Genomic DNA, 10031 nt, shown 5'->3' with positions numbered 1-10031 from the left:
ACGCTGAGCTCAAAAGGTTCGCCATCACTGTCTACAGTGACAGCGTTGAGTATTTGTAACAGAGACTCTTACCATCTGCAAAGCCTAAAATGTTCACTATCTGGCTCTTGACAGGAAAAGTTTGCTGGCCCCTGTTCTAGCTAATCACCCAGTAATGAGTTCCTTGAACCCCTATGTTCCATAAATGTAGTAATGGGAGTTCTGAGAACAATTTTCAATATTTAAAAAAAAAACACCAACAAATGTGTTTATTGTATGTATTTATTTGTTTTAAGGAATCAACAACTACTTAAAACATCGTCTTTCTTTGATGTCTGGTACCAATTACATCACATTGATGAGGTAATCCTGGTTACTGCATGAGAAAATATACATATTTTTACTAAATCAAAATAAACTATTGTATACTTGGCTGATTAAATATTTTAACACAGAATGAACACAAGAGGAGGGGTCTTTGCTTTGTGTATCTCCAATGCTTAGAATAAGGGCCTGATATATATTTGTTAAATTAATGAATTGGGTGCACAAGGGGGCAAAGAGCAAAAGGGTTATTTGTAGAAAAAAGATTGGAAACCACTGATGTAGTTGTATTAGCTTGCTAGGCCTGCCTTAACGAATTACCATAAAATGAGTGGCTTAAGCAACAGAAATGTATTGTTACACAATTCTGGAGGCTACAAGTCCAAAATCAAGGGGTTGGCAGAGTTGGTTCCTTCTGAGGATGCTGAGGGAAAATCTATTCAGTGCCTTTCACCTAGCTTCTAGTGGTTTATTTGTAATGTTTGGTGAACCCTGATTTGTAGAAGCATCCCCCTGATCTCTGCATTTATCATTCCAGGGCATTCTCCCTGTGTCTGTATCTGTGTCCAAATTTCTTCATTTTATAAGACACCAGTCATATTGGATCGGGAGCCTACACTACTCCAGCATGCCCTCATTTTAATAGTTAAATCTAAATAAGGTCACATTCTGAAGTACTGGGGTTAGGAGTCCAACATAGGAATTGGGGGTGGGACACAATTTAGGAAACTGCGTCCTGGAAAGAGAAAGAATTTTTCAGAAGCCATACATTTACCTAGTGGGGCCTAGCTCATCTGCCTCCCTAGTCAGCACTTTTACATTTTCACATTAGAACCAGTCATAAATGAGATTTGACGTGGGACAAAATGCCTAGCTAATCTAATTTATATACTAATTGTTTTATTTAAATAAATTAAAACTCTCATACCTCTTTTTTCTTCCAGACTTCTACACTCTACCCACACTCACTATGAGCTCAATGAGGTGGAAATCAAACTTTCAGGATAAACTAAGAAGCTGTAAAAGAAAGAAAGAAATTAGCCAGCACTTTGGCCCCTCAACAAAGTCCTGAAACCTCCTACCTGCAGCAGCTGCTAAATAACTAAACGCCAGTGAAGCCCAAACAGAGCCGTTGCCATGGGAATGAAATGGCATGTCAGGCAACTGTAAGTTGTGCCTCTCTTATTCCTTTGAGAATCAGAAAATGATTCTCAGATGGAAAGAGCCTCAGTCTGGCCCTTTCATTTTAGTTGAGAAAACGAAAATCAAAGGATGGGAAGTAACTTTCCAAAATTCACTGGATCAGCAAAGGGATTAGAAAATTTTAGAGTTCCAAACTCTCAGTCTAGTGTTTTCTGCACTATATTGTTTTAAATCTCAGTTCCATAACCCAATGATATGGAGAATGTGCACCCAAAGTCAGTTTGGCAACACCCCCAATTTGCTTTACTGATTCCCAAAACCATGACACCCCTCCCCCCAGCAGTCTCCAACTGGGGCTGGAAGTGGGGTAGGATGAAAACGGCCATGCTTAAAACACCAAGTGGTACTTTCTGAAACTGATGCATGCACAACCTTGTGTATTAAAAGCTAAGCCATGAGGAAAATAGAAATAAGCTTCACTGTACAATCAACAAAGCTCACGCTTAAAAAAATGAGAAAGGCAAACTCTGGCTTCTTTATAAAGGGGTGTGATGGGTTTTTTCTTCTAAAAATAAATATGAATAAAATATGCCCCCTGGTGAAAAAAACAAACTTAGTTCCATTTCTAGAAAAAAAAATAACCAAGGAGTTTTGGCTGGGGGTTATTTTAGTAAAAACTTATTTTGTTAGGACCCCCTGGGCAATGAAATGCAAGTTTTACTCAAGGAGAGAATTTTTCCTTGAATCCATTACCTCATCTTCATTGCCTCAGGCCACCACCATTACCCCAAAAACATGTGTCAGGTTCTCCTTTTTACAGAGACTATTCACAATCCCTACAATTTATTTACCATCACCATTTCACAGATAGAAAGACTGAGGCTAAGGAAAGTTTGCAAGTTGGGTGAAGACCTCACAGGGCCCCTTATCTCCTGACTCTCAACCATTTCCCTAAAATTTACATCAGGCTACATTTCCCAGCTCCATCTGCAGGAGAGCTAAAGTAGCATCTTAGAGCTAGTGAGGGGACTTGCTAATGGAGTTAGGGAATGCTTGGGGTCCATGACTGAGGATTATTCTCACCCACCTGGTCTAGGAGTGAAGACTTGTAATGCACTAAGTAGTGCCCGTGGACCTTCTTGCAAAGCAAAAATAGGTGCTGGGGAGCAGTGAACCAGGCCCTACCCCTGCCCAGCATGATGCAGGGTCAGCCTAGGGCAGGGGTGGGCAACTCCTGGCACGCCTGCCAAACATGACAAGCCAGTAACTTTTGCTGGCACGCGAAACCCTCTCTTATAATCTTCCATTTACAATTTTTTTCTTAATATCGACTTTTTTATTTTTCAGATAAATTCAGTGTAGGTGCATCTTAGATAAATAAACAATTTTACATAACAAGCTATCTTAAAGACCATAGACATGGATTGACGAGAGAGGGGAAGAGCAATTTCTATGCCTCTGCCTTAACTCTCCCTGCCTTCCTAGATCCAACCAGTGTTTTGGTTTCATATTTCAAATAAGTACTACTTAAAAGATATCAAGTAGGCGTAACATGTTCTCAAAAAATTAGGGTTGGCATGCAGAAGAATTTTGAGTCAGAGATTTTGCTGGTTTGGGCACGCACTCACGAAAAGGTTGCCCACCCCTGGCCTAGGGTCTCAAATCCCCTGGCACATCACAGGGTTTGTTACTGTCAGAAGAACCATGGCCCGTGACATGCAGCAGGGGTCCCAAGGTGAAGGATCCTGGCCCCAATGCTTTCAGATGGGTTTGCCACCTCAGGCTGTGCTATGGGAAGGGGTACTGGGCAAGGAAACCCCAAGGACTGATGGGATTAGGATCATACCCCAAGATATACACATGGTGTGTTCAACAAGGGCTGGGGGCAGAGGTGACTTGCAACCAGTTGGTTGAGTGAAGAAGAGAGTGCCAGCACCCAGAAAGCAAAACCAGGGCTCTACCAAACCCCATGGTTCAGAAGCACTGCTCATCACCGAGCTTGCAGCTAGGCGCTGGGATCTCCGGGTCAGGTTTCCAGGTGACCTTTCTGTGAGCCAAGCAAGTGTGGTGGGGCAGGGGCCAGGCTTGGGTGGGCTAAGGCCCCTGAGGTCTGAGCACAGGGTGAAATCTGAGTCTCCAACTTCTCCCAACCTACAGAAGCTGTCACCCCCAGCCTGAGCTGCACTACCAATACTGTATTATTTGAATAAAATTAGTTGGTTGGGCTTCTAGTGTCTCCCACTAGATTGTACACTGTGAAATGGTGATGGTAAATAAATTGTAGGGAGAGGCAGACATGTCAGGGGGCTTTTTCATCTCTGTACTACCACAGCACAGGGCCTTGAATGTGTGCCCTCAGTCAGAGTTGCACTGAGAATCTTGCTAGGGCCACTTTGGCTCCCCTCACCCCACTCTCTTCTGTTTCTCTGCACCCTAAACTGTGCTGAGAGATGATTAAAGCCAGAAGAAAAGGATTTAGAAGATGTTTCCAAAGTGATTCCCCTAAGAATCTTGGCAGTACAGAGCTGACCTAGTGCACTTAAAATGCATAAGAGCCAAGTTTCATTCCTCCTCATCTTGCCTTCCACCCTTCAGGCTCTCAGCACCCCATTGTGTAAAGTCCAAGAGAATCTAGATCTTCTTTCAAAGAACTATGTCCAGCACCCCCTTGTGGTGGACAAGCTGGTACTCCAGGTCTGAGGAAGGCAAGAGGCTGTGAGAAAGGAGCAGGCTTCCTGGAGCTGTCCAGGGCCTTTGTCAAACAAGAAGGCCAGAATTTGTGCCTTGAAATAGATGTTCTTTGGAAATTGTGATTTTACAAAGTTATGTGCTCAGTCCTCTGATTCCAGGTCAGGCTGAGATGTGACTGCATGAGAATAGTAGCTGAAAGTTCAGTACTGGAAAGTCCTACGGCAAGAAGGTACCATGTCAGCCACCTGCCACCCATTTTACCATGGGAGCATCACATGTCACTGGCATCTTGTTTTCCACATATCTGAGGGCCTGGTCAAGGTGGCCATCATTCCATACCTCTACTGTCAAAAAGGCCATGAGTCCCATCAGACAAGTTAGAGCAAATGTTGCCCTGGAAATGAGTGGGGCAGTGGAGACTCACATCATCGCAGAACTGCCAAGTGGTCATCTAGCATCTATTCTTCTTCCAGAAACAAGAAACTCGGTGTCTCTAAGACAGCCAACTTGTTTTTCTTCTAGCCTCTATAAGTAGACTGTCAATGGCAGAGATCAGTGTAACTATCCCTTCTCCTGTTCTGAATACTTGCCAGCACTTGTTGGTGACCACAGGTCAGTGTCCCTTTGTGGGCATTTGTTTAACTGAAAATGGTTTGTTATGAGGATCTGATGACCAGGTGGGTGTAGTAATCACTTGATAAACTGTGAAGTCATGATGTGGCACGGGGAGAAAACTGAGCTGGGGATAAAAAGATCTGGGGACCAAGTGTGACTCTGTCCAAGACTCGTGTGTGCTCTTGAGCAAGTCTCTTCACTTCTCCATCTGTCAATATCAGAACAAGATGTGGGTGGAACTAGAGGAATTTCTAATGGCCTTTCTGGGATAAGTTTTAAAAAAATGATAGTTGTTGGAGAACTGTCTCTGAGTTCATAAATTCTTTTCTAAGAGCAAAGACATCTCTTTCCACTTTACAATCCCAATGCAACCCATGTGGTGGTATTTGTTCCACTGGCATCTTTGTGATCTGCTGCAAGATAAAGATTTCCAGGATGAAACACAGAACGCTGCTTCAAAGAAATGGGAACAGAGAGAGTATGGTGGACAGCAAACCCTGCACACAGGTGTCACCTGAGGAATGGCTGCAGTAACAGGCTATGTAGCCTGAAGAAGGGAAGAATGAGAAGAGCTATATCTTTATATGTTTGGAGGGGAGATTTAATTAGTAGTGAGTATAAAGCAAAGGATGCTGAAGAACTAGCATCCAAGGGCAGAAGCTATGGGGAGTTTGCTTTCTCCTATTCTAAGGAGTGGCTGCTAGACTATCAGTGCTGCTGGAGCTGGGTGGGCTCACCCCCTGGGTTGAAGGTTAATGTGGAGAGTGGGTTGACCTCTGATGACTAGTCCCTTCCTTCCCAAATCAGATGATTTGTGTTTTCTGAGCCATGGTGAGATCAGGCATATTTTTTATAATACCTAGTATAGATTTGTGTACACAGTTGGGCTTAACTGAATGAGTGAATGAATCCTTCTTTCTTCATATAACAGGGAAGGCCTGTAATGGGGTGTTATCGTTGGCCCCTAACACTAGGGAAATGATGGCGTCCCCTAGTAAAATATGTTTGCGTGTAAATATCACTTAAGTCCACACAACAGTTGTCAAACAGAGAGTCCCTGACAGAAGCCAGTGACCAACCTGGAAACATTTTTATGGTAATCATTTTACTACAGAACTCAGAGCTTCAAAAGGAAGGCATTCAAATACTCTCCTAGACTGTGGCAGCTGGAAGGAACTTTCAAGATCACAGAATTCAACCCTTTCATTTCCCAGATCATGAAGCTGAGGTACCGGCGAGAGGATAAAGAGAGGGGAGTGCCTTCCCTGACCCAAGGCCTGGTACATAGTAGGAACCAACCAGAGCTTTGCTACCTGTCTGATTGACAGTGGGCCAAGCAAAGCAATGACAGAGTGGGGGGGGGGGCGGGGGGAGAAATCAGCCATGGCTACCACCTAGACAAGACAGTAGGAACCAAATTAGATGCAGGAGTGGCTGGAGGTAAGAAAGCTATGTGGTCAGGAGCTGGAAATAAGACTGTGTAGTCAGAAAGGGAGAAAGCAAGAAAAGGGGGCATTCATTATCTTTCTTCCAACACAATTAAAGCACCCAAGGTTGCTTGTGCTCAGGGGCATCCTTCAAGGACAGGAGGAGATCCTTCGAGAGAAAACGCTTACAGATCAGGTGTGGCTTTGAGGGTGAGAAGCTGTTTGCTGGTGAGTTAGAGAAGGTGCAAAAGCTGGCAGGGACCCAGGGCCTTGGGCAGCACCGCAGGGTTAACACTTTTGGCCAAGTCTGGCCGCTGCTGGGCCTCTGTGGAGCAAATGTGGTACTTGAAGTTGACACAGAGGCAGTTGGGGAAGCCAAAGGTCTTTCTGGAGACAAAAGATTGGCTCTGTGTTGCCACCCCATGGACCTGCATCCTTTTTTTCTTAAATTGGGTTTCCTTTTACCTGAGAAGCCTGATGGAACAGACTGGCAGTGCCCTGAATTTTTAATGATGTCTGAGGTACAGAAGGTTTTTATGTGGGACATTCAGAGAGAGTCTTTTCTGGATTTCCTAGGGGAATGATTCCAGAAAGGGCTCTACCATTATGGTGTAGTCTGAAGGCAAGGTTTCTTGTGAGAGTCCTTCTGCAACCCTGAAACCCCAACCACTCAAAGGCTATCCTCACAAGTCACTTTGCAAGTCCCAAGTCCCTTCGCTTCGTAACTCCACACTGACCATTCTGTTCCAGTGCTGCCCGTGATGACTCAGGTAGAAGTTGTTTCACTTTTGGATTCTGTCCCTATAGTTGAATTGTAAATTCCTCAAGATCATGCACATTTTGAGGAGGTGACAAATTCTAGAGGAATCACACTGAAACATATATGCAACCAATTATTCAAGAAATATTTATTGAGCACCTACTAGGTGTCATACATTGTTCTTGGTCCCTGGGAAACAGTAGTGAACAAAACAGACTGAAGTTCTTTTTTTATAGAGCTCATACTCCAGTGGGACAAATAGACAATAAATAAAATATTGGTTTTGTATCCTGTTCTAGTAGCTTTTCTGTAAATTCCATGGAATTTTCTACAAAGATATTCATGTTGCCTGTGAATATGGACAGCTTTTTCCTCCAATTCCATTCTATTCCCTTTCCATTCTGAAAGCTTCCATATCTTTTCCTTGCATTAGTGCATTGACTAAGACCTTGGGTATGATGTCTAATAGGAGTGATGACAGTAAACATCCTTGCTATGATCCCAATCTTAGAGGGAACATTCATTCTCTCACCATTCATATGTTAGGAGTGTTTTGTTGTTGTTATTGTTGTTATAAATGTCCTTTTTCAAGAAGAGAGAGCTTCCTTTTATTCCTAGTTTGCTCAGAGCTTTATTATAAATGGATGTGTGATCATGTGGTTTTGCTTCTTTAGACTGTTAATGTGACGGATTACATTGATTTATTTTTTAATGTTGAACCAACTTTGCATTGCCAGAATAAACATCACTTAGTTTTTTAATACATTACATGATCAATTTGTTAATATTTTGTTAAAGATTTTCACACTGTGTTCATGAGGGATCTTGGGTTTTGTTTGGTTTGGGGGTTTTTCTAATACCATTTTGTCTGGATTTGGTGTCAGGGTAATGCTGGCATCATACAATAATTTAAGAAATGTCTCTCATCTTATATTTTCTGGAAGAGTTTTTATAGCATTGGTATTACATATTCCTTAAAAGTTTGATAGAAATAAAAAATGAATTAATGTGGCTTTAATTTGTGGGACAATTTTTAATTCAGAATTCTATTCAATTAATTTAATAGATATAGGACTTCCAGTTATCTATTTATTTTTAATAAATGTTAAGTTAATTTGTGTCTTTCAAGGAATATGACTACATGTAAATTGTGAAATTTATGGGCATAGTGTGTGGTTTATAGTTTCTTATTATCCTGTTAATGTCTGTGGTATATTGTCATTTTAAATAGTTGCCTAATATTACATCAAAGTATCATAATTTATTTAACCATTCTGTTACTATTGAATTTTTAGGTTACTTTAGTTTTATCACCATTATAAATATGATCAATATATCTGAATGTACATCTTTGTAGAAATATATGTGTTCTTCAAATAAATCCTAGAAACAGACTTTATATTTGTGTCTATTGATGCATAAAAATTACTCCCATACTCAATGGTTTAAAACAGCAAATGTTTATTATCTCAGTTTGTGCAGGTCTGGAATGTAAGCTGGCTAGACTGGGTCCTTTGGCTCAGAATCTCTCACAAGCCTGCAATCAAGTGTTGGCTGCTGCTACAGTAATCTCAAGCTTGTCTGGGAGAGGTTCCACTTCCCAGATCACTTAATGATTGTAGGCAGTCTTTCATTCCTTCAAGGCCATTGGACTGAGAGCCTCAGCTCTTCACTTGCTGGCCGCTGACCAGATGCCACCGATGATGCCCTCAATTCTTTGTCACATGAGTCTCCCTATAGGGTAGCTCAAAACATGGCAGCTGACTTCCACCTGAGAAGCAAGAGAGTGAGAGGTCAGGAGAGGGCTAGCAAGACAGAAGCCACAGGCTTTTTGTACCTAATCTTGGAAGTGGCATCCCCTCACTTTTGTCATATTCTAATTATTGGAAATGAATCACCAGGTTTGGCCCAATCTCAAGGACCGAGAATTACACAAAGACATAAATGCGAGGAGGTGAGGGTGTTTAGGGGGCATTTTAGAGACTGCCTAGCAAGGGATGTTGCTTGAGAAGGTATGCAGAATCCTTTCATTGTTTGTCTGTAAAGAATTGTGATTATGGAATCAATTCCAGCTCGCTGTTTCTGTTCTTCAAATGCTCAGTTTTAAAATATTTTTAAAAGTAAAAATGTATAAATAGAAAATATGCATAAAGTATGTGTAGATAAAAAAAAATAGCAATTCAATGAACACCCATGTAATTACCACTCTTTATTTTCAAGTATCCCTCTCTTTTCCCTCTCAGGACTAACCACTATTGTATTTTTCGCTTATTATTTATTATTCCCTTGATTAAAAAATAACTCCTATATTTATGTTTAAACAACATATTGCTTAGTTTTGTCTGCTTTTGACCATTGTATTTTACTGGGAGAGGTTCTGCATTTATTATTGTGACTTTTTTTGCCAAAAGTGATACTCTTGCCCTGGGCAGTTTGGCTCACTGGTTGAGCGTCAGCCCACAGACCGAGGGTCACCAGTTCAATTCTGGTCAAGAACACGTACCTTGGTTGCAGGTTTGATGCCCTGCCCCGGTCAGGGCATATATGGGAGGCAACCACCAATTAATGTCTCTCTCACATCTATGCTTCTCTCTCTCTCTCTCTCTCTCTCTCTCTCTCCTCTCTCTCATTCCTCCATTCCATTCTCTCTAAAAATCAATGGGAAAAATATACTCAGGTGAGGATTTTAAAAAAAAGTGATACTTTCAAGATTTATCTCTGTCAGTGATATTCAACCACTGTTCCGCAAGAGGCACACTGGTGTGCCACAAGAATTTTTAAAACATGCAGTACCTGACTATTTAGTCAGGGGCACTGACCTCTTTTCCCTTAGATTGTCAAATGAAAAAAATGACAACAGCCAACACAATAGTTGTCTGGTGTAAATGAATAAAAATTATACCTACTTTTGTCAGAGCAACAAAAAATAATATGTTTTTGGTGTGAGGCAAAATTTTAGTAATTAGGAGATCTTCACTGTACTGGGCCAGCCGTGGACGCTGTTGGGGTGGGTGGCGGTGTTTAGTTCTGTTGCGGTTTTTGAGAAGTTTGGGTTCTTCCCATAGGAACTAAAAATCAGGGCACCCAGCACC

The sequence above is a fragment of the Myotis davidii genome, unplaced genomic scaffold, assembly GCF_000327345.1.
Source record: "Myotis davidii unplaced genomic scaffold, ASM32734v1 scaffold1105, whole genome shotgun sequence".
Taxonomy (NCBI): Eukaryota; Metazoa; Chordata; class Mammalia; order Chiroptera; family Vespertilionidae; genus Myotis; species Myotis davidii.
Note: the sequence above shows the minus strand (reverse complement) of the source record.